At 46.1% G+C, this 25,806-nt stretch overlaps 1 protein-coding gene and 1 pseudogene across 8 annotated transcripts in view; both read left to right on the forward strand.

The window, feature by feature from the left end:
* Arhgap22 (Rho GTPase activating protein 22) overlaps positions 1-25,806 on the forward strand; it is a 172,266-nt gene that overhangs the window by 57,670 nt on the left and 88,790 nt on the right. The gene's annotated exons all lie outside the window — the stretch shown is intronic.
* On the forward strand, positions 770-22,215 carry LOC118591137 (annotated as a pseudogene).

Consider the following 25,806-nt stretch of genomic DNA (forward strand, 5'->3'; position numbering starts at 1 on the left):
ATACACAAGCATGTCCACATGCATCACACACACACACACACACACACACACACACACACACACACACACACACTAGAGCTAAGAGACCGTGACAAACCTGATGTCAGCAGGTGGTCCCTCCAGGACAGTACTCAAGTGTAAGATTCCATGTTTAGTCCCTGGGAAAAGGTAGTGGACAGAGCATCGCTCCAGACTAAAGACCCAGCTCTAAATGGGAGCACTAAGTGCCCACTCCCCAGGAGTCACTTCACACTTAGCATCCAGACCCCTCAGTTAGGGGCAGCCTCCTCCCTGGCCCAGAGAGCAGAGGGAAGAACTTCCAGGGGTTGCTAGGGCAGTGGCCCAGGTGGAAGACATCACATGTCCAGTACTTAGCCTCTCAGCAGCAAAGGCCACCATGGCAAAAGAAACACAGACAGAAACAGGAAGAAGAGGGAGGAGGGGAAGGAGGGGGAGGAACGGGAAGGGTTGGGAGAAGGAGGAGAAGGTGTCAACAATAGAAACAAAAAATGTCAGGGGGAAGAAGCTCCCAATTTAAAATTCTTTACCAGGCCTGGTAGTATAGGCCTGAAATCCTAGCTACTCTGGAAGCTAAGGCCAGAGTATCACAAGTTCAAGGCCAGCACAGGCAACTTAGAGAGCCCCTTTTCAATGGGATGTAGCTCAGTGGTAGAACAGTGACCAGCATGTGCCAGGCCCTGAGTTCAATCCCTAACACATCCGAACAACAGAGAACTGTCTTTTACGTCCTCCGAGAAAGACTTTAAACATGGAGGAGACAGAGAACAAAACCTTCCCTGAGAAGTCAGAAGTGAGACTTCCAACTTGAGACACTGGAAGAGGAGAAAGATAACAGAAGCAGTGTGGCAGATACCTTATCTTAGCAGGAGCTCTGGAGAGAGAAAAGGGAAACAGCGCAAAGGCCACATCCTCAGAGAAACCCTGAGATGAGCTAGCTCTCAGTGCAGGAGCGCACACCGCGGGGGTGGGAGGTGGGGGGGTGGGGGGATGGAGTGGGAGGGGTGGGGGGTGGGGGGTGGAGGGGTGGGGGGGTGAAGCAGACAGCACTAAGGAGGTGTAGGGGGGGGAGGACGGGGTGGGGTGGAGAGGCTGGGAGTGCAGCCTCAGGTCTCAGCAGTGCTTGGAATCCTCCAGATAAGAGCAGAAACTTTACGCCAAGACGCAGGGGCATAAACATGGTATTTGGGAGAAGAAAGAAAGTCCCATTTAGGAGGCAGTTGAAAGTGCTGATTCCGGCCGTGGCGGGGGTGGGGAAGAATGAATTGCTGTCTTGTGGCATTGTGGAGAACTATTTTATTCCTTGAATAACTTTGCTCTTCGAAGTCAGTGGAATAATTAATGTGGATTTTGAGAATACAAGTCAGCCAGACCAAAGCCATGGTAAGGCTTGGGATGGACCTGGGAATGGGCTATGAGGACAGTGCTGACTGAGATTTCCCTCTAGTGTTGATTTCTCACAGCAGTTTAATCACTCACATCCACCTCTCTAATGATTTTTAACTGAACCAACAGAGAAAACAATGAAAACTAGGAAAAGAATGGACAGAGCCACAGGCCTAGAAAAGGGATGGTAAGAGACTAGACGTGTCACCGGGCTGACCAAGGACCGCCGAGTCCCCACGGCCTCTGAAGAGCAGGCTCTGACCTACTGTAGCTGGTGCTTAGAAATAGGCGTGGACAGTAGGTGTGCGGCAGGCCCCCTGAGGGAGGAGCCCAAAGGATGGAAGGTGATGTTAGCCCTGCACAGAACAGAAGCAGCAGCTAGTGGCCAGAAATTGGATATGGCCTGACCTGGGTGCCAGAATGGAGATCTGGGCCTTCGTCTGTCCCAGTGTGGAGGGATCCGCTATGGCTGAGGGGCTCTCAGTCACTGGGGAAGCCATTCTCAGCAGCACAGACAGGAAGCACAGGGCAGAGAGCCCGCCTTGCCCTGGAGAAAGGGCTTGTGGGTATTGGAAACTGTGGAGTGTGGGAGGCTGTGGCCTTCGAAGGATACCCGCGTGCCTCAGGCAGCTGCAGGTCCCAGCCAGGCCAGCTGAGAAGCCACTTTCAAGCAGGCTGGGTTTCTGTTTTGCCTTTCTGTTTGTTTTGGGTTTTCCCCCCCTTTTCTAGGATAATAAGTGGCAGGAGGCTGAGCGGTAAGAAGCAGTAGAAAATCGATTGAAAGTTTGATTTAATTTAGCGTAAAAGCCTGGGATGGAGAGAGGAAAGACAAGAGGGATGGGAAAGGGGGGCTGTGGTGGGAGCGAGTGTTAACACAGTCAGAAATCTTTAGGGAAACTACTAAAACCAAACATGCCAAAATGAAACAGAAACCCCCACAACAAACAAACAAGGAGTTTATTTTGTGTCTGCCAGCTACAGGAGCCTGCCCTGGAGTGTGCTTGGTGTACCCAGTGGTACTCCAGGGGAGAAAATTGACTTTCCTGGCAGTATCAATTGCAAATGGCTTCTTATCCGTTGTCCACTTCCGCCTCTCAGAGCTGGAACCTCATCTGGCTTAGATCTGTGCAGGTCCCATGTGTGCCACCTCAGTCTCTGTGATAAACACTCATTTTAAAAGACATGGGGGAAAAAATCTTAATTTTGCAATGTTAATTATGCATTAGGTAGAATAAACGAAGTACATTATTCAATTGGAATATGAAATATTTACAAAACAGGGAATCTTATGTGGGGGTTGAGAAGGCCCTCCAATCCCATAACTTGGAAATCGTAACGAATTTCCAGGTCTCCAGCATCCCTGGGACTATCATTGACCAAGCTTTACAACCCCAAACAAAGCCTTTGGGAGCCCCTCCCTCCCACCTCACCTCAGAGAAGGGAGCATCTCAGTTTCAGGTGAGGGACATGAGGCCCGACATCTTGCTTAGGCTGATGGGTGCCCTGATAGCATCTAAAAGCCAGAACAACTTCAATGAGAACTGTGCTTGGCAGGGAACCTCCGTCACAGTCAAAGGCATCCAGGAGGAGCCAGGGAGGATGCACTTTGCTACCTGGCTTGAAGCTAGCTTATACATAGCTGGCTTTCTTAGGAAGCTTAGGACCACAGTGGGCTAGGCCCTCCTCTATCAATTAACAGTCAAGACAGTCCCTACAGGTCAGTCTGATCTAGGCAACCAGGAGTCTCCTGTCATGACTCTAGGCTGTGTTACCTAATCAGTTAAAGGTGACCAGGACACTGCCACAGATGCCCGGTGCCTAGACTTCAGCCAGTCATTTTACTAGGGTCCCACATCTAGAGAAAAAAAAATGGTAGCTTTCTGAACTCGGGCTCCACAGCTCACTAGCTCATAACCACAGAAGACATTTGTTGTGATTTAAATGAAATATGCTGGAGAAATAGTTCCACAGTTAAGAGTGTTTGCTGCTCTTCCAGAGGACCTGAGTTTGGTTCCCAGCACCCAAGTCAAGTGGTCAATTGATTCACAACTGCCTATAACTCCAGCTCCGAGGGATCCCATGCCCTCTTCCGGCCTCTGTGGGGAAACACATTTACACGTTTGGCATATCTCTCTCACTCTCTCTCTCTCTCTCTCTCTCTCTCTCTCTCTCTCTCTCTCTCCCCTCCCTTCTTCCCCCCCCCTCACACACACGTAAAAATACATCTTTAAATAAAAAACATCCCCCATAGGCTCTTGTATTTGAATACTTGGTGCCCCTGTTTGGAAAGGTGGAGCCTTGCTAGAGGAAGTATGCCATTGGCTGTCAGCTTTGAGGGTTTATAGCCTCACCCCACTTCCTGCTCCCCATCTGTGCTTCCTGTGTGTGGATGGAAAATGTGACCAGCCAGCTTTCAGCTCCCACCCCTGCACCCCTCACTGTAGCAGCCTCTCCATCCCTCTGTGAGTCCTAATAAATCCTTTCCTGCCTAAGGGAACTGCATTCAACAAAGCTTTAGCAAGTCACCAACAGAGAGGGGTCCATGACAGGCGGGGACCCCTGACCTTGCCTCTGACATATTATCAGTTGGGTGGAGAGCACTGAAAGCCACGTCCTCAGATTCTGTGGATCATCAGGTTCAGTCCCTCGCCGAGCTGCGTCCACTTACTCTGATTTTCCCAGCCCCATGCTCTGTATTCCCCTTCCCCGGTCACAGGCTCTGCTCCCTGCAGCAAGTTGGTGGCACCTCCCCTCCTCTTAAATCCAAGCTGGGCTTTTGACTAGTTGGCCACTAGAATGACCCAGAAGTGATGCTGCCAGTCCTCACCCCTGAGAAGTCAGGCTGTGCGTGCGCCTGGGCAGATCACAGCAGGATGGGGACTGTGTGGAGGGAGACAACTCCCAGGGGCCTGCCGGATGAGTGAGGCCTGGTACTTTTGTCCCAGGCATCTACCAGCTATGCAGCTGTGTGAGTGACCCTAGACCCTGTGGAGCAAAACTTCCCCAGGTGCCGCTGCAGAATCATAATTCACTCTGTTCAGGCCACTACGTTTCAGGGTGCTTTGTGATACAGCAGTGAGTAACCGCAACAGTTTAGAAATGATTATGCCCACTTTCCAAAGTGTGCAGATGTGCTTCAAGCCAGATGAGAAAACTGATGCCACATAGAACAAGGAAGAAAGTGCTGGGACCACAACTCCAGGAAAATGGTGTGATTCTAGAACCGAATCCTTCAGTCACTGCTGTGGCGTGCTGTTTAGGATGCTGCTGGAAACTGAAGGCATGGGGGATGAATTTGCAGAGCTGTAAGGGACATCTCTGCCAGCTGGCATTGACAGTCCGGGTTCATGGAAAATTGTTAAGATGCAGCGGAAAGTCCTACCTTTGGTTTAAAACAGCTGTTTAATTCCACAAAACAGAATGATCTCATTAAGAAGTTCAAAACACACAGGGTGGCAGTGGCATACGCCTTTAATCCCAGCACTCGAGAGGCAGATGCAGGCAGATCTCTGTAAGTTCAAGGCCAGCCTGGGCTACAGAGTGAGTTCTAGGAAAGGCGCAAAGCTACACAGAGAAACCCTGTCTCAAACCTCCCCCCCAAAAAAAAAAGAAGTTGAAAATACATGCCAAGAGTGGAGTCACATTCCTGTAATCCCACCACTGGGGAACTGAGGTTGGAGGATTATGAGTTCAAGGCCAGCCTGAGCTACTTAGTGGGACTCTTACCTTAAAATAATTAAATAAATACAAATAAAGTCAGGGACTGGCGAGATGGCTCAGTGGTTAAGAAAGGTTGCTGCTGAAGCAAAGATCTGGAGCTTCATTCCACGCACCCACACTGAGCAGCTAACAGCAGCCTGTAATGCCAGCTACAGAATATCACACACCCTCCTCTGACCTTGAGGGTGTTTACTCACATGTGGTCTACATTTGCATACACATACACATTTTCAAAAAATCAAGTGAGGCAGAGTTAAGAGGTTTAACTAGTTGAAAGGTCAGTAAACACTAATAGTGAGATACACTTGCAAAAAGTCTCATGAGGATGTTGAGTCATATTACAAATGCACACAAATTATTACAGGGGAGCAGAAGCCCTGATGACCTTGGCTGTGGTCAAACAAGGTCCACCTGGAGAAAGATAGTCTCCTCAAACCCTGCATTTTCAGTGTGGCAGGAACTGGGATCCAGGAAGATGAGAAGTACAAACTCCCACGGATCAGAAAAGCAACTCAGTACATGGCCTGGGGAAGGAAATCTTGGAAAGACTACTATGTAAGGCATTCATCCTCCTAAGAAACACTGAGCAGACCCGCCCTGCATGACCACTCTGCTCCTATGGCATGGCTTATTGGAACAGGAGAGCACCGGTCCCTGGGGCTCGGAGGAGAGGTTAAACAGAAATGATCTCTAAGGGCCTTTCTGGCTCTCAAAGTCAAAAGAAATGCAAGGGATGAAGACCTGGATTCAGCTAAACCAGGGTGATTTTTCCAAAGTCACATCCTATATGAGTCAAAACTGACACCAGAGGAGAAGCTGGTGAGCTCTGGATCTGTCCAGAGCAGGCGCTTTCCCAGAATTCCAATTGTTGGGGACCATCATGGTCTTCAGCTGCCATCTTGTGCGTGGCATCTGAACCCTGGGCTCCATGCTGGGCCTGATAAAAAAGCCTCAGAGGAGACATAGTTGGTAGTGGATACCACAAAGGCCTTGGAGCTGGCAGCTCCCACAAGTCATATTCGGCCAGTGGACTTGCTCAGATTTCCTCTTCCCTCCTGCGGTCTCCATCCACAGCAGATAAGTAAGTTAGCAAGGTCAGTGCTCCCCAGCAGGACAATCCCACCGCAGACCCTGGCAAAGCCCATTCCAGTGGGTTTGCTATGCTCAGAAGGAACACAGTGGCACTTGAAAGAGATGCACGGAAGCCCACAGCAGCCCTCCAGCTGTTCAGGACGTCACATGTGGATATCACCCTGAGTTAACTGGTAGTCAATAGGTATCTGTTAGCATGGCAGAGAAAAATTAAACTATGGGTCTTTCCTTGTTTAAAATGAAACAATTTCCTTGTTTAAAATGAGAAAGTTGGAGGCAACCTCAAATGTCTCTTTTGTGAAGAATTGCTAGACTTTTATAAAAAGAGACGTATGAGTTATTTAAGTCTAAATCTGAGAATTTCTGTTTTCTTTTTTTTTCTTTTTTAAGGTTTGTTTATCATGTACATAGTGTTCTGCCTGCATGTATGCCTGCATGCCAGAAGAGGGCGCCAGATCTCATTCTAAGTAGTTGTGAGCCACCATGTGGGTGCTGGCAACTGAACTCAGGACCTCTGGAAGAGCAACCAGTGCTCTTAACCTCTGAGCCATCTCTCCAGCCCCTCATGTTTTCTTTATGGCAATCTCCTATGTTTGCAGCCATTTAAGAACCATAATTTCCTGCTTTCTGTACACATCAAAATCTGAGTTCTAGTCAAACAAATTAAATCAGAAAAAGCTATATAACATTCAAATGGGCAACCACAACAGCCCACTTAGAATAAAGTTTAATTAGAACAAATTTCCCCTACCTGTACCATGTCAAGGAAAAAAAACATTAAGTTCCTTAAAACTTGTCTTAGCTAGGCATGGTGGTGCGCGCCTTTAATCCCAGCACACAGGAGCAGAGAGAGGCAGGCGGATTTCTGTGAGTTTGAGACCAGCCTGAGTTACAGAGTGAGATCCAGGACAGCCAGGGCTACAGAACATAATGAAACCCTGTCTTGAAATATATACATACATACATACATACATACATACATACATACATACACACACAATTTATCATACACCTTCCTGAAGCTCTGGAGGCAACAGTGGAAATAGCTGGGAATGTATTATAATTATAATATTTATATTACTATAATCAATAATGACGTGGGAATATGCTGCCACCCCTCTAGGAAAAGGAAACTGTCACTACCCCACCACTTTATCTTCTAAAACTGACCTCTGTGAGCTCCTAGTGCTGTCAGGTGACTGAGGTGGGTGGGAGCAGGTGATTAGGAGGTCAAGGCCAGCCTGGGCTACATGACAAGACCATCTCAAACAAAACCAACCCCCAACTTCTGTGTTTTCCTCCAGTGTCCCTGATCATTTATAAAGACGAAGTGACCTCCTCTTGATCTACTGATTTAATTCAGCACAGAGCTTCTGGTGCCTCTTACAATAATAGATCAATTCTTTGGCTTTAAGTTGAACCCAGTTGATTTACAGTAAGAGCTGGAAGGTTGCCTGGTAAATCACAGGCTTTCTCAATTACTGGGCAGAAAAATGGATTGAGAGGCATTGGTGCAGCAGGGAAATACACCTTACTCATTGTTTAGCTGAGCAAGACTGACTTTGCATTAGTATTTGGCCATTCTGGCTCCTTAATACATTAATAGAAATCTTGAACTACTGCTTATCAGCATAATTTCGGTGATTGGAGATGGCTTCTGTCAAGTTGATGCCTTCTCTAGGCTGCCAAGAAAAATAGGTATGTTTCCTAAAGAGTGTGCAGTGTTTGCAAAAGTTAGAGAAGAATTCTGCCTGCCCCAGCAAAAGGCAGCAGGCGCTCTTGGCTGCAGTCAGCTCATCCAGGTGGGCAGGTCAGTGTAAAAGTGTCTGTACTGTGTGACTCCAAATAGCCTGTCCACAGATAGTGTGGTAGCATCCCTCTCAGCAGCACCACATACCCCAGGGCATCAGCACTGCTGCTGGACTTTCCAGGAACACTGCGGGATGGAAACCACTTCCAGCCCAGGGAGGGTCCCACTCCCTTCCACGTGGGCCTTTCCACTCAACCGAGTCCCTCAGGTGTATTCTGAGCAAAACCAAACTTCTTAAGACATACGTTCTGCCGCCCGTCTAGACTCTGGACAACAGTGGGGTGTCACATATGAGCCAGCAGGATTGCCGTCAGGGCAGTGTGTTCATTTTAGTGAGTTGGTCACTTTTGGGTCGCTGTAACAAAATATCAGACGTAAATAACTGGAGGGGGGGTTAATGGTTCACAACTCACAAGTCTTATCTGTGGTCCTTGGCGCTGTTAGTCCGTGGTGAGGGAGACTGTTGTGAAGGCGACAGCAGGATTGTGTGACAGGCTACCCACCGCATGGCAGGCAGGAAGGGCAGAGGGGAAGGGACAAACCTTAGGGATAACCGTCCTAGGCACCCCCCAGTGACCAGCTTGTTTCAGTTAGACCTCCTAACTGTCTACCACTTCCCAAAAGGATGCCGCCATCTGGAGACCAAGGCCACTTCACAGCCACACCATAATGTAGAGTGGGAGGGAGGGAGGGAGGGAGGTGGGAAGTGCTTTGCAACACAGAATGTATGGTAAAAACAGTGAAATAGCAGGGCAGGCCTGTGCTATCCATGTGAGTCATTGAGAGACTATGTCCCCATGGGTGCCTCAAGGTGGGGGGACAAAGGCAAGACAGCACCACCCAGGGCTCCCAGCTCTGGTTCCAAACCCAGCAGGCTGGCCCTGCAGAACAGTGTAGAGTACAGGGGCAGACATTAACCCTGATCTCCACCTGAGTCCTACATCAGAGAAAATCCTGGAAAGGTGTGGACAGCCAGCAAAGAGCCTCTCAGTTCCAGAGAAGCCCCAAGCTGATGCCTGAGGATGCTGGTTGTCTCTGAACAGCTGTGACATTGCCACCACACATCATGGATGGCAGAAAGGACTAGGCTTAGCCCAGGTTCCCCCAGCACCTCCACTTGAAACACCAGGCATGTCGGGAGAAAAATGACTCCCACCTTGTCCAATGAGTCAAGAAGGAAGTAGAGCCACTTTCATACTCTAGGGCTTCGCACTACCCTGGCTAGGCCGTTCACAGGCTGGGCATTGGCTGAGGGACAGGAGTTATGTTTGTCCCATGTGTCTCTGACTAACCCGTCCACAGATGGTGCAGTAGCATGGCTACCAGCAGCACCATATACCCCAGGACATCAGCACCACGATAGGCCAGGAAGGCATGACATTCCCTTGGACCCATGTCAGCCCTTAGCAGACTTTTTCCAATTTTCCAGTCCAAAATGTCAGGCAGACCCCTGACCATTGAAGATGGAGCCCAGAGCCCACACCCTCTGCCTTGCCCTGCAGACCATCAGAGCCAGACATCGTCCATTGGCTCTTGTCCCCAATAGCATACTGCAAATAGGTAGACAAGCCTTCTATTCCTTTTTATTTCCCAATATCCAGCCCTCGGAGCAAAGTAATAATCAGTATAGCTGTTCCCCTTTACTACAAAAGATACATTCTAAGACCCCCATGAGTGCCTGAAACTATAGATTGTCTAAAACCCACATGCACCAGGCATTTCCTATATGTGTAAATCTGTAATATAGTTTGATTTATAAATGAAGCACTGTCATAGGTTAATAGCAATAGGGAAAGAGTAGAATAATCATGATTTATAAATGAAGCATTGTCATAGGTTAATGGCAATAGACAATAGGTGGAATAATTAAATATCATGCTGTAATTCAACTTTATGCTTGAGGCCATTCTAAAGGAGGGGTTACTTGAACCCAGCTACTGCGCATACCAGTCAGCCTAAGAACAAGATAGACACTGAGTAGCTGACAGGGAGTGTGCTGCTCAGGTTCTGTCTGCCGAACATAAACCTGGACATCTGGGAAGTGGGAACCTTAAGTGAGAAAATGCCTCCATAAGACCTACCAGCCTGTAGGCAAATCTTCCAGGTGTAGCCCCATTAGTGATTGACGTGGGAGGGCCCAGCTCACTGGGTATAGTACCAGCGCTGGGCAGGTGGTCCTGAGTTCTGTAAGAAAGCAGGCTGAGCAAGCCATAAGCAAATCAGTAAGCAATGCTCCCCAGTGGGCTCTCAGCCTCAGTTTCTAACTCCAGGTTCATGCCTGGAGTCCCAGCCCTGAATTCCTTCAGTGATTGGCTGGTGCGGAAGTGTACGAGGAATAAGTCCTTTCCCAGGTTGCTTTTGGTCAAGGTGTTTCATCACAGCAAGAGTCCCCACTCAGACAGGAGTATAGCTCATGGCTGTGGGAGAAGAAGAGACTATTCACATGCTGTGTGGTATGAAGAGGAAAGCCTGAGGGTTCATCAAGCTATTGAATTTAAAAGCACACAACTTGCTGGGCCTTTAATCCCAGCACTTGGGAATCAGAGGCAGGTGGATCTCTTCAGTTCGAGGCCAGCCTGGTCTACAGAGTGAGTTTCAGGACACCCAGGGCTACAAAGAGAAACCCTGAGTTGAAACCAAAAGAAAAACCAAAAATTGTATGTATATATATATATATATATATATATATATATATATATATATATATTAATGTCAATTTCTGGAATATTCCACTTTCTATTTCCAGACTATGGTTGGCCAAATGTAACTGAAACTCCAGAAAATGAAATGGAATAAGAGGCAACTATTGTTTTATTAAGAAGCTTTACCAATATGGAAAGACAATGTTTAATAGTGCTACTGTTCAAAATTGTGTGTGTGTGTGTGTGTGTGTGTGTGTGTGTGTGTACGGATAAGTAGTTCAAGACATTAATATTTATTTTCTCAAAATAGCATCTCATTGGTTAAAATAACCAACACTGATGTCGTCTGAAATCGTCTTGATAAACATACCAGAAGTTTACCATTCTGTGGAGCAACATCAGCTGTGGATGAGGCTGAGGCTTCAGCTGTTTCTACAGCCTCCCATGTTGACCCAGTGGGGGAGGAAGAGGAAGAGGTCATGGGCATATCTGAAAGGGTGTTTGAAGTTAGTGTTGCCATCACTGCCTTCCAGGACCACCAGCAGAGCCTCACCAGGTGTTCCCGCCCTCAGACCTCTCAGAAACAGCAGTAGATAGAGATTTGATGGCACCAGAACCTTCTGCAAGCCTGTTACAAAATAACATGCCCTTTTGCCTCTCCACTCTGGCTGGGGCAGATAAACACTAGAGAGTTTAGGAAATCTATTCTGCCCCACTAGCCACATAGCACCCTGGGACACAACTCAGCATCCTAACTCAAGCTGCCACCAAGGCCACACTTGAAATTAGGAGCTCTGGTTCCATACAGACTCTTCCCAACATGGACAGCATCTTAGCTCACAACATCGCAGTAGGCATTAGAATGTCCTCACAGTGACAGGCCGAGGGAGGAGGGGAAATCCCTGGGTGCTGCTGGGATCATTGGTGCAGCCTCATCCACAGCCAGCAGAGTACCCCCATCTGCAGGGAATTTCCCAGAGTGACTTGGGCCGAGTCTAGCTTAGAGTTCAATCTGTGGTTACACAGCTAATTAATTGCACAACAAGCCAGGACCTTCCCACCTTGGCAAGGGCACCCCTTGGGGCTTTGGGAGAGATTGCTAGCTTTGGGGGCTCAGGGTCCTTGAAGGCTCTACCAATGCCTAGACTCATCCTTCATTCTCAACTGGATATTTCCGTGGTTCATAACTGGGACGGAAATCACAACTGGGGAATTATAAGGTATGGGGAACTAACAGTCTGTTCTTGGGACCCTGATCCAAAAGCACACTCCAACCTGTGTCTAAGATTTTTCCAGATAAAGCAGAAGCTCCAAGACTTAGTGTGGAACACCGTGTTCCCTGGGCCAGTCCTGGTATACAGATGAGGAGAACACCCAGAGTCGGTGTTGAAATCTGAACTGTCAGGGCAGAGTCTTAGCAGAGACAGACGTGAGCATCTTACCCAAACACTCACCTGTCTCTGCCCTTTGCTGTGCCTGTGCGGGGTCTTGCCTTGCAGAAGGTGATGGCTCCTGGCCACAGACATGGACGATAAGGAGGGAGGGAAGCTGCCTCCCTACTTGGCAATGAGATTCCTTCAGGTTTGTATTATTTATGTCAAGTTCGGAGAGATCTGGTTCCTGGCTAGGTGTCAGATGGCTAAAACTTCTGAAGATGGATCTGAGGCCCCATCAGAATTACACCAGATAAGGAACCAGAGTGATTGCCCCTTAAAACTCTACAAGACTCTGCCAGGGAGGAGGTTATCGCTCAGCTTCATTACAGGGACTAGCTTCACACAGTCAAGGTGAAAAATGAAGACTTCCCAGAAAGCCTTCCTTTACTAAGTTTGAGCTGTGTTAGGATTGCAAACACTTCACTACTAAGGCAAACCACAGGATCCAGGGAAGTGGAGGAGATGCCGCCATCTCAGGCCCTGCAGGAGTCCCTACAGATGATGTCATAAACTTCAAAGAAGGACCCTACCCTCATCTCAGACTCCCCAAATCCTACCTTATTTCATGACACATGAAGTATGGTAATGGGGGAACCCACAGAAATATTTTCATGTCTAAAGTTCAGAAAATCAGGCCTGAGCCAATGAAGTTGTCTTTTAAGACCCATGTAGGGGATAATACTTTCAATATTACAAACCTCATAATTTTTTCTAAAAATTATTTTTGTTATTTTATGTGTATGGGTGTTTTGCCCACATATATGTGCTGTGTGTGTGCATTGATGGTGAAGACCAGGAGATTGGAACACCCCTGGAACTGGAGTTACAGATGGTTGTGAGACACCAGTGTGGGTGCTAGGAATCAAACCTACATCCTTTGGAAGAGCAGCCTTAACGGCTCAGTCATCTCCACACCTCCCCTGATAATAGTTCTCAAACGTTCATATGTGTGTGTGCATATATTCTGCATCCTACAACACTGGATCATAAACAAACTTGACTATGTATCTCACTAACCACAGCAATCCTCTCTCCAGGTGCCGGACCCAGAGCTGTCCAAGAGTTAGTTCAGGAAGTTCTTGAAACACCCCCACATTACTGAATAGGAAACAAACTCTGTGGGTAACACAGGTATCACCTGAAGGCCCAGCGTGACCTCTAAGCCCCTGTTATAAGATTGTTCAGTACTATCTTTTTTTGAGAGGTCCTGGGCATCTCCACAGCCCAGCTCCAACCCAGGTCCTCTCAGACGCATCTGGGGGAAAATGCCTCTATAACATTCCACAGAGATGGAAATGCTAGATAAGGCAAACTCAGTCCCAGGGCCTAATATCAATAAGCAGTGGGCCAGAACTGAGACCTGACCTCTCTGAAGATAAAACCTTGGAGGTTTCCATGGGAGTCCCATCTCAGATGCAATGCCTGCCTGTCTTTCACGAGTGAAGTCCTGGGTGTGAGACATTTGACTGGAGACAGGCAAGAAGAATTCTGCTGCTGTGCAGACTCTGGTCACAGGATGTGAAGGGGCTCACCACCTGAATTTATTCTGAGAAGAATTGAGAGGCCTGCCACGAGAAATGTTCACAGAAGAAGAGGCTATCACTCTCTGTCTGGAAGTGATGGATGGACATTCTGGACTGTGGAAGGGCTGAGCAGCCTGGCCTACTCCTAACATGAAGGGGGATGTACAGTGAGTGGGTGTTTGCAGACACATGCCAACAGCCCATTACTCAGGCCTCAGCAGCACTTCATGCGTTATCTAACTGTCCTTTTTCGAACTTTAGTATTATTTAAATGTTCTTATCTGGATGCAAACATTACAGGGTAGAAGGTGGAAAGTACCTCACCATTCCCTCCCAAGGAATGAGAATCCCGTGCCCTTCCTGAACGTAGTTGAGCCTCCATTATTTGAGGGCTGTGCATGTTCACCTGACTGCAGGTTAAAAACTTTGGAGAAGACAAGCGATTATACCTGTCTGAACACTAGAGGCTTTTCCCTTTGTCTGTTTTCATTTCTCCAGACACTATTATATGACAACTGTTTACATAGCATTTTCACTGCGTGGCTTTTATTTTTTTAACGATTTATTTATTTTTTATTTTATGTGCATTGGTGTTTTGCACACATGTATATCTGTGTGAGGGTGTCAGGTCTCTGAAACTGGAGTTACAGACAGTTGTGAGCTGCCATGTGGGTGCTGGGAATTGAACCCAGGTTCTCTGGAAGAACAGCCAACGCTCTTAACTGTTGAACCACCTCTCCAGCCCCCTGCGTGGGTTTTCTAAGGAATCTAGAGACGGTTTAGTATGTACCGGAAGACTTGCATGTGTCTTACAAATCCTGCAGCTCGATCAATTCTCCTTGTGGTCCTCAAGCTCCTTTCCTAAAGCCACTGATTCCATTCAGGAGGACTCCACACTATTACTAATTCATCACTTCCCAGAGACCTGCACTTCTTAGTTTTGATATTTGGGGTACTAGCTTCCAACATAGAATGTTGGGGGAACTCCACACTCAAACCATTGCACACGTTTATTATGCTATGGATTTCTTGTTAATAACCTTTGCTCTTGTTTCTGTTGAGTTGTCTTTTAGTAATAAAGTTTATTTATGCCAACATATCAAAATACTTATATTTCAGTCCGATAGCATACAAAATTATTGAGATACTTTACATTCTTCGTACTGTCTTTGAAATCTGCATTTCAATTTATACAGCAAATTTTTATCACAACTACTTGGTTTAAGGGATAAGGGTGTGGCTCTGTAGTAGACTACTTGCAGAGTGCTGGAGGTCCTGGATTTATTTCCCAGTACCACAAGAAAAGAAACTACTTGAGCTAATGTCAGAGTTCATTAAATATATACGTGAAGTAGATTCACAGACCAGTGGTCTAAATAGATGCCTCCCCTCAAAGATGTGCCTGTCATAATCACCTGAACAAGTGAATGTGTTCTATCCAGTGAAGAGGGGTGGGGAGGGTTGTAGGTGTATTAATGCCACAGTGGTGTGTGTGTGAGAGAGAGACAGAGAGTGAGAGAGACAGAGACAGAGAGACAGAGACAGAGAGAGACAGAGATGGAGTTGGGATTGTAAAGGAACAGAGGTCAGTTTTACATGGGTTCTGGGGACCAAACTCATCAGCAGGCTTTCACAGGGAGTGCCATGATCTTGGCCCAATGTTGCATTTCATAGACTCTCCTAAGTGTATGAACATCCAGTATGCACTCTGGTTTGGGGTCTGACTTCGTTCATTCCCAGTACTGAAAGGTCTGTCATATCCAGTCATGGGGCTGGAGAAATGGCTCATTGGTGGAGTTATTGACCTTACAGATGACCTAAGTTTGCTTATCATCTGTAACTCCAGCTCCAAGAAGACCTAAACCTCTGGCCTCCATGGGCACTTGCGCTTGTGCACATGCGTGTACACATGCATACACGTACATGCACACATACACACTTAAAAATGAAATAAATCTTTTTTTGTATTGCCAAACATACAGTATACTCACAAACAGGCACAGATTTTATTAAATAGGTCAAACAAACAAACAAAAAAAGACAGCTGTTCTCAACCAGTTTTATACATAATTTACCAGGGGGATAGAAAGAAATACAGGATTAGGCCTTTCATATACAATAGTTATCTCCATGTTTCCTTCGTTTGTTATGATTTGAATCCATCCTAAAAATAGTTGTTTTTTAAACACAACTGTTAGACTGTGGATGGGGCAGATGGTTCAAAAGGACGCTGAGACAGATTACTGGGGACTAAGCAGTTTAACAGAAGAGTTGTTAATGCCATGGACAGACACACTGAGAGGTACTTGGGAGGCAGAGGCTGGCAGAGCTCTATGAGGTCCAGGCCTGTGGGGCTACATAGTGAGGCTTGTCTTTGAAGAAAAAAAAAACTGTTCAATATGGATAGGTCTGGTTTTGAACTATCTGTTCTGTTTCATTGGTTTATTTGATGCCAGTGTCTTATTTTGGCCATTCACTATACTTTTATAAGAAATCTCAATGTGAAATGATAGTTTTAGATTTCCAGTTTTACTGTTCTGTTTCAAAGTTGTCCAGCTCTTCTAGGTCCTTTAGGGTTTCTATGAAATTTAGAATTATTTGGTCAATTTCAGCAAAAATGCCTACTGAAATTTTTGACTGAAACGTCACTGAATATATAGACCCTTTTGGATGGTCTCGACACCTTGGCAACAGGAAAGCTTCCGGTCAATGGACATAATATAACCCCCATTTATATAGCTTTATTTCATTTCTCCAGACAATGGCTTGTGATTTGCAGTGCACAGATCTGAAATATCCTTTAGTGTATTCATTCCTAAATATTTTAGATTTCTGATGCTGTTTAAAACAGTTTCAATTTCCAATAGTACAGTTGTTGCTACTGTATAGAAAAAAAATGCTTTAGATTTGGTTTAATCTTGTACCTTGCAGCTTTGAGGAACTTATATCTATTCTAGTAGCTTTTATGAGATTTTATGTATAGACAGTTATGCTGCCTATGAATATAGCCTTACTACTTCGTTTCCAATATGGGTGATTTTTCTTTCTTTTTCTTGCTTTATTATACCATGCAAGCCTCCAATGATTCATAGGCATGTTGAGAGAAAACATAATTCTTGTTGCACTTCCCAGGTTGGCTTCAGCCTAGAGATGTCCCCATCCTAGCAACCCAAGTTCATGGTGGCACACGCTTGGCTGAGACATTAAAGTGTTTTGCTAGAACAGTGTGCTTCACTTTATGTGTTTTAGGTAAAATGTGTTACTGGGTACCTAAACTTTTAACATTGTCATGTTCTACCAATGAACTGGTACCGTCATATATTATGGATTATCTTTTCACCATTGAGAATATTCCTTTGATGGAAATCTCCCTTTTCTTCTATTTTTAGCTATGCCAGCTTCCTTGGTTAGAGTAGCATGATGCATCCTTTTTCTATTGTTTATACTTAAGGCAAATTTCTTTTAGCCAACATTGAATTTGTTCCTGTCAATCTCCAAACACACACAATAACATGGGCATACACACACACACACACACACACACACAATGACATGAAAATGCATACATAATGGGCTGGAGAGATGGCTCAGAGGTTAAGAGCACTGACTGCACTTCCAGAGGTCCTGAGTTCAATTCCCAGCAACCACATGGTGACTCACAACCATCTGTAATGAGATCTGGTGCCCTCTTCTGGCCTGCAGTCATACATGCTGTATACATAATAAATAAATCTTTTCTTATAAAAAGAAAATACATACATACATACACACACACACACACACACACAAATATATAGATAAATATTTGAAAACTAATTATGTAACCCCATTTGTCAATCCATTGGGTTTTTTCCTATGCAATTTGAATCTTCCTCAGAAAGTTCTTGCCTGAACCAATTTATTTATTTATTTATTTATTTAATTTTGAGCTGAGGATCGAACCCAGGGCCTTGCGCTTGCTAGGCAAGCGCTCTACCACTGAGCTAAGTCCCCAACCCCTGTACCAATATTTTTGAGGTGTTTTCTCCTAGTAGTTTCAGCATTTCAGGTTTCAAATTAAGGTCTTTAATCTATTTTGAATTGATTTTTATGAAGAATGAGAGAGATGAATCTAATGTGATTTTTCTGCAGGTGAATATTCATCCCATTTTGCCAGCACTAGCTGTTGAATGGACCATCTTTTGTTCCAGTGTGTATACTTGGCACCTTTGTCTAAAATTGGATAGCTGTGGCCTTCTATTCTAGGTCTTCTAGAGTGTTCCATTGTCCTCCATGTATGTCTGTGGGCCCTTACCATGCTGTCTTTGTCCCTATGGCTCTGTAGGATAATCTGAACCAGGTGTTAGGATTCCTCAGCACTGCTCTTTCTGCTTGGGGCTGATTTGCCTACCTTGATCTCCTGTGCTTCCCTTGAATTTCAGGATATTTCTTTCTAGTTCTGTGAAGAATGTCAATGGAATTTTCATGGGGATTTCATTAAGTCTGTAGATTGCTTTTGGCAAGATAACCATGTCACAATATGATATTTAATTTGCTCACCCCAAAACATGAAAAGTCTACAACTTTTTCTACAACTGCTGTCATTGTCTTGTTAGTATCTTGTGTGTGTGCATGTGTGTGCAGAGGCCAGAGGCTGACAGCTGAGGTCTCTCTCAGTTGTTCTCACCTTGCTTTTTGACACAGGGTCTCTATCTCCCTAAACCTGAACTTGATGATTCCGAAAAACTGACTGGCCATCAAGTCCCGGGGATCTCCCTGTCTCTATCTCCCCAGCCCTGGACTGCGGGCACACATGACCATGCTTGGTTTTCTTATATGGGTTATGGAGTATCAAACTCAGGCCTTCATGCTTGTACTACAAGCACTTTACCAAACAAACCATCTCTCCAGCCACCTTGTCGTGAACTTAACATTTCATTGTAGAGGTCTTTTGTCTAATCCTTTCTTGATTAGCTTTACTTCTAGATATTTATAATTTTTATTTGAGGCACTCATATATGAACACACTCTTTGTATTTAGTTTTCTTTTGTCTTTTTTTGGCTTTTGGTTTTTGGAGACAGGGTTTTTCTGGGTAGCCCTGGCTGTCCTGGAACTCACTCTGTAGCCCAGGCTAGCCTCTGCCTCCTGAGTGCTGGGAATAAAAGCGTGCGTCACCACTGCCCAGCTCTTGTATTTACATTTTTAAGCTATGGCTGAGTGGTATAGTTTTATTTTAATTTCTCAGCATGTTTATTATTTGTATGTAGAAAAGCATCTGATTTCATATGTTAATTTTGTTCCCTGCACCATCCTGAAAATATTTATCAGATCCATAAGCTTACTGGAAGCAGAGAACCTCCTTTGACAAGTTATCCTCTGACCTCCTCACACAGTAAATGCATGTATAAAATAAAACAATAAAAGTTTTCTGGTGGGGCCTGTAGGATCTTTCAAGTACAGATTTGTATTATCTGCAAATAGGGATAATTTAACTTCTTCCTTTCCTTTGGTAACACTTGCATTTCTTTCTTGGTCTTATTGACGAATTGAGAAGAGTCTAGAGACTGGGGCCCTTCTCCTTTTTATGGAATACTCTTTTCCTGCCAACAGATTGTCTCTAACAGTTCTTTTTAGTGAAGCATGCTGGTGATGAATACTTTCAGTCTTTGTATATTTTTTAAATGTATTTTTATTTTATATGTGTTGATGTTTGCCTGCACGTATGTCTGTGCAAGGGTGCTAGGCAACTGGAGTTACACACAGCTGTGAGCTGCCATGTGGGTGGCTGGGAATTGAACCTGGGTCCTCTGGAGGAGCAGCCAGTGCTCCTAACTGCTGAGCCATCTCTCCAGCCCCGTGTCTTTGTATATTTTAGAGGGTTTATTTAATCTACACTTTTGAAGGCTATTTTCACTGAGTTCAGAATGGGAGCTTGCTTGTGTTGTTGCTCTGCTGTATCTGTGCGTGTTCCCAGTACCTCAAACGCCTTGCTAGACTGCCTCCCCACCTCCTCTTGGTTCCTTGGGACATACTGGGTCAAGTCCCTGTATGTGCTGGCCCCTCTTAGGAGTTCCTTTTCACGTCGGCCTTTTGATTCTGGTGTGGCTTCATGTACGTTTCAGTTCTGTTGGTTTCTTGTTCTTGAGGATTATTGAAGTCCATGAATCTTTGGGTTTGTTTTGGGCCATTTCTCCAAACATTTCTCCATCTTCTCCCTTCTGTAAAAGTAATTTCGTACATATTTGGTTATGTGAAGTCACTCCACACCTCACTAATATTCTGCCTTATATGTTTTGTTGTTGTTTGAAGACAGAGCTCATGTAGCCCAGACTGCCCTGGGTCAAGGGTGACCTTGAATTTCTAACCCTCTCGCCTCCACCCCCATGGGCTGTGATAACAGGCAAGCGCCATCGCAGTCAGTATTAATAAGAGATACTAACTTAGCCTTGAGGATCGGACCGAGGGCCACGTGCATGCTAGGCAAGTGTCCTATCAACTCAGCTAAATCCCCAGCCCTTCTGCTCAATTTTAAAAACTTATCTTTTCTCTCTGGGGCCTGGAGACATGGCTCAGAGGTTAAGAGCACTGGCCGTTCTTCCAGAAGTCCTGAGTTTGGTTACTAGCTATCACGTGATGGCTCCCAAACACCTAGAATGAGATCTGGTGCCCTCTTCTGGTGTGCAGGCATACATGCAGACAGAGCACTACGGAATAAACAAATCCTTTACAAAAATCTTTTCTCCAGGTTCCTGTTTTCAAGCTCTCTAAGTATGTCTCCACTGTAGAGTTTATTATATAGTTAATCCTCCCAGCTGGATCTGTCTCTCACACACTGCTTTGTGGCTCAGGATTCTGACTCTGTTTTATAGCTTCCATTGAGTGAGCCAACTTAAAACATATCTCTGGTCTTCTTCAAGCTTTTGGGTTTCTGTATTTAACTGTCTCCTTATAAAGCCTCAGGTCTATTCACTACTCCACTTCCAAATTCCTGGCCTACAGAAGCTGTCTGACAAAATAATACGGTAGTTTTAGGTTACTAAGTTTGGGGTATATTGGGCAGCAGTAGATAAACACTATGCACAGAGCCTGGGGTAGTGGACTTTCAGAATTTCAAACAACCCGTAAGGGTCACACCTAAGTTACCCATGGTGAAGTTTAGGCACATGAGATGGAGTAAGGCTAGTCGCTAAATCAATTTTCTTCAGCCTAAGGAGCTTTGGGAATTTGCATTTAATATGTCATATAGATGATGGATTTTTATTATTTATTTATTCATTCATTCATTCATTCATTCATTCATTCATTCATTCATTCCTTTTGAGGCACAGTCTCTATGTATTCCTGACTGTCCTGGAACTCACTATGTATATCAGGCTGGCCTTGAACTAACAGATATCTGCCTGCCTCTGCCTCCCAAGTTCTGGGATTAAAGGCATACACCACCATGCCTGAGTAGATGATGATTTTTAAGAAAGCATTTTAATTTGCTACTGTCTTTGAAATATACTCTCTCCCAAAAACCCCTCAGCTGGGTTTGCCCTGTCTTTTCCCAGAGAGCTCTGTTCTCTGCATGCAGTTTCTAGAATTTGTGGTAGGTGTTCTGGGTGCTGGGGCAGGTCTCCCTGGAAGCTGGGGAGCTGGAACAGGCACTGGGGTGGAGACAGTAGCAATCCTGGCTGTGGGGCCCTGCTGGAGACAGACAGAATGCTGTGTTCTTAGCCTATGAGCCAGCTGTACCAATAGACTATGGAGACACGGAGCTAGAGATGAGCAAAGTCAGCTGCAGCTTCTAGGGATGAGCTCAGGCACGCAGGCTGAGCAAACGTACCAACAGCCAATGCCCATGGGAGTTCAGACCCAGGGAAAGGAGGAAAAGCCTTAGAGCTTGTGTGTGCTCTTACTGTGTGCCCATAAGACTTGCAACAAATTGTGCCGTTGTAGGGCAGACTATGAGTTTGACCCCTTCCAGAGCCAAAGTGTCCAAGCCCTGGCCCCACACTATTATAAGAAAGCCAGTTGGGCTCCTTGTCAAGGGCCTAGAGAAGCCAACATGCCGGTCACCAGAAGTTGGGTTTGACCCCACAGAGACCCTTCAAGAAATCGCATCTCAACCAGGAACTGAAGCTGATCGGAGAGTATGGGCTCTGGAACAAACGTGAGGTCTGGAGGGTCAATTTTACCCTAGCTAAGATCCGCAAGGCCGCCCGGGAGCTGCTGATGCTGGACAAAAAGGACCCACGGCATCCTTTTGAAGGCAGTGCGCTGCTGAGGCGACTAGTTTGCATTGGGATGCTGGATGAGGGCAAGATGAAGCTGGATTACATCCTGGGCCTGAAGATTGAGGATTTCTTGGAGAGGCAGTTGCAAACCCAGGTCTTTAAGATGGGTCTGGCTAAATCTATTCACCATGCTCATCTGCCAGCGTCATATCAGGATCGACAAGCAGGTGGTGAACATTCCATTCTTCCTTATCCTGGACTCCCAGAAGCACATTGATTTCTCCCTCCGTTCTCCTTATGATGGTGGCCGCCCCGGCCGGGTAAAGAGGAAGAATACCAAGAAGGGCCAGGGTGGTGCTGGAGCTGGTGATGATGAAGAAGAGGATTAAGTTAATGCCTCCCTGGACTGGAGGATTAAGCAGAGTTAACACTTAAGAAAGAAAGAAAGAGAGAGAGAGAGAGAGAGAGAGAGAGAGAGAGAGAGAGAAAGGAAGGAAGGAAGGAAGGAAGGAAGGAAGGAAGGAAGAAAGGAAAGAAAGGAGAGAGGGAGGGAGGGAGGGAGGGAAGGAAGGAAGGAAGGAAGGAAGGAAGGAAGGAAGGAAAGAAAGAAAGAAGAAAAGGAAGCCAGTTGGACCCTGTTGATGTCTATTTTGGATACTCCCCCAAGAAACTCCCAGGACCTTTGTGGTTGGGTGTTGGCTGAGAGGACAGAAGCAGATACTCATTGCCCCTAATACCTGTGTGTTCAGGGACAGGATTTCAAACACGGCCCCACTCTCTGGAGCAGATCATAAGCCACTGTCTTGTCACGGTGGCCCTGTGAATTCAATGTTACTATTCTACATGGAGGCAAATTTAGGTGAGGGTTGAACTCAGAGGAAAAGCACCAACCCTTGACTACTCTAGGCCAGCGGGTCTCAGAGTGTATTCCTGGGGCCACCAACATCAGAAAATTAAGCAGAAATGCAAATTCAGTTACTTTACCCAGAACTGTGGAGTTCAAAACTCCAGGATGGAGTCCAGTGCTACTCTGAACAGACAGGCCCATGATGAGCAATTCATTCACCCCAGGCCCACAGTTCAGTCGGCTGTAGCAAAAGCAAAGGTAAGAACTCAGCACACATCTGTATCTTTCCTCAACTGGCGTCATTGACTGTGCCCTGTCCTCTGAGGTGACCAACTGTGTGGTAAACACTACAGTGAATCTTGTCCCAAATTCACACTCAGTGACGTCATGAAACTCGCCATGAAGGAAAGAGACCTGTGTCCTACAGAGGATGGCAAACACGTAAACTGGAGGCTTTGTTTTCCTCATTGACAAACCACACAAGCCCAGACCTCTGTGTTCTAACAAGCTCTGGGGTGGCTTGGGAGACAAGCTCAGGCTTACGTGGGATGTTTGGTAGACCCCTTACAGGTACTTCCACTACAGTGTTAACACACATCACACTACCAACCAGGAGAGCAGTCTTCTTAGGACCACCACACCCTGCCCACCTAATCCCAATGGCCTCAGATTAAAGCTTCACTCTTGACTTTTGGGAAGGTTGGGGGTTCAGTATTGGGTGAAGCCACAGGTTGGTGCCAGGTCCCCTGCAGTGATGGGGCCACACAGGGATTCACTGGAGTACAAAGGGACACGTAGATCCCAGAGTCCCTTTCTGGCTCCCTCACGGTGGCTTCTTGGAATCAAGCTGAGCTGGTGGGAAGTTTCTGTCACAAAGGTGGGGAGCAGAGTAGGCAGGTGGGAACTCACATCCCAGCTCACCCTGCTAGCAGCAGAGAGGGGAGCCTGCATTTGGCCTCCCCCACCTCTATCCTCTAGTGCAAGGAGATGGCATCAGCAGCACCTGCCTCACAGCGCTCATGATCAAATCAGTCTTGTCGTTTAAGAGCCGGGAACATAGTACCAGTTCCCACCACAGAAGCTATTTCTGCTTTTTCCTTTAGCCTCAGTAGAAGGCAATGTCAGTGATGATATTGTTACTCCCATTGTGTGGGTGACAGTTATTGAGGCAGAGAGAAAACACAGCAAAGTACCCCATCAGAGTCGGTTACCGAAACAGCAAGCGGTGATGGACCTCGCACACGCCCTCTAATGAGCATGTTCCCGCATCCTGGGGCGGCTGTCCTAATTATTCCCTGTAGCTCCAGGTTCCCTAGCAAGAACACAACCAGTAATTCAGTTACAGCCATTACCAGCTGGATCTCTGGCTTATGGCTATAATTTCCCTAGAGCAAACATCTGTGGGTCCAGATAGCATTCTGCCTTGATGTTGCTTGCATGAGAAGAGGCAAAATTTCCATATGTCCCCAAGCACCAATGCCAGCAGACGTAAGGCTCCCATTACCCTGCTACGGTCAGCATCTACCAGAAAAGGCCTGACTCAGCTGCAGGCTACTGCTGCCCTTTCTGTTCCCCAGCTTTCTTATCTGTGAAGCAGAACTATAGTTCCCCATGGAGGCATTGTGAGGACTCACTAAAATGTTGCTGGCCCAGGAGGAGGGTGTCTGCTAGCAAGCACAGGAGTGGGGATGGGACGTGGTGAAGCAGATGGGCTTCTCAGTTGGTCAAATGCAGACTCATGGATACATCTACTCCCGGTGTGGAGTCCAGACATAATGGAGAGATTTACTTAGCTGACACACAGTTCTCAGCCCCGTGTGGTGGTACACACCTTGAACATTGGCACTCAGGAGACAGAGGAGGCAGACAGATATCTGTGAATTCAAGGTCAACCTGGTCTAAAGAGTGAGTTCCACATCAGTCGGGGTTATGTAGTAAGACCATGACTCAAAACAAATCACACACACAGTTTGTTCTCACTGTGTGCCAGGACCTATGCTAAGGACATCCCAGGTGCTAATTCATTTATGCTCAGAACAACCCTACAAGGAACTAGTATGACTCCAGATGCACAGTAAAGAAACCGAGGTACAGAGAAGTGACACTTCTCTGAAGCTGAGCTCCGATTTGAACCTGGAGAGCTGACTGCAGGAATGGGGTTTAAAATGGCTTTCCACAGAGACAATAGAAGTGTAGCTAGTCAAGCTACATAGAGTCTAAGCTAAGCAGGGCTGAGCATGCATGACGTGAAGGAACTTCCCTGGAGGGTAAAGAGGTCTCTTACTAGCCTGTGGGTGTGGGAAGCAACACCTTATCTCTTTGGGGAGGACTTACCAAGCAAGAACTGGCTTAGGAAACTCTCCTGAGAAGTGAGGGTCAATGTCCCTTTATGCAGACATACAGACTGAGCTTTGGAAAGGGCATCCAAGGGATCCTGGAGCCAATACAGTGTGGATTCCAACTATGCTTACCTATGCCAGAGAGATGGCACTGTCTAGGCTGGTGACTGTGCATGTTGGTTATTCCTATTCTGTGGTTAAAAAAAATAAAACCTCAGGCTGAAGATGCAGCTCAATGGGAGAGCAGGTGCCTAGAATATGAGAGGTCCTGGATTTAGTCCGCAGCACTGCAATAGCAATCTCTTAATAATTTATTGAGCTGGGCATGGTGGCGCACGCCTTTAATCCCAGCACACCGGAGGCAGAGGAAGGTGGATCTCTTAAGTTTGAGGCCAGCCTGGTCTACAGAGTGAGTTCTAGGACAGCTAAGACTGCACAGAGAAACCCTGTCTCAAAAAAAAAAAAAAAAAAAAAAAAAAAAAAAAAAAAAGCCAAAATAACAACAACAACAACAATAATAATAATAATACAATTGAATACACAAATAAACCCAAGAAGAAAAATGAATGAAACCTCATCCTGCCTGGCCATGGCAGATTGGATTCACACAGATATGTGATACTGTCTATCCCCGATGTCACCTCCAGGGCTCTGGAACACTAGCCTTCCTCTCTCTCACTCTCCATACCTGGGGTCCTACTGGCCCAGGAGACCACGGTGAGCCTTTGGAATGGAGAGGCAAGGGTTGGAGGATCACCAGCTCTGTCGACCCAGCCCACCCCTTGTTGAAAGAG

Source organism: Onychomys torridus, chromosome 9 (genome assembly GCF_903995425.1).
Source record: "Onychomys torridus chromosome 9, mOncTor1.1, whole genome shotgun sequence".
NCBI lineage: Eukaryota > Metazoa > Chordata > Mammalia > Rodentia > Cricetidae > Onychomys > Onychomys torridus.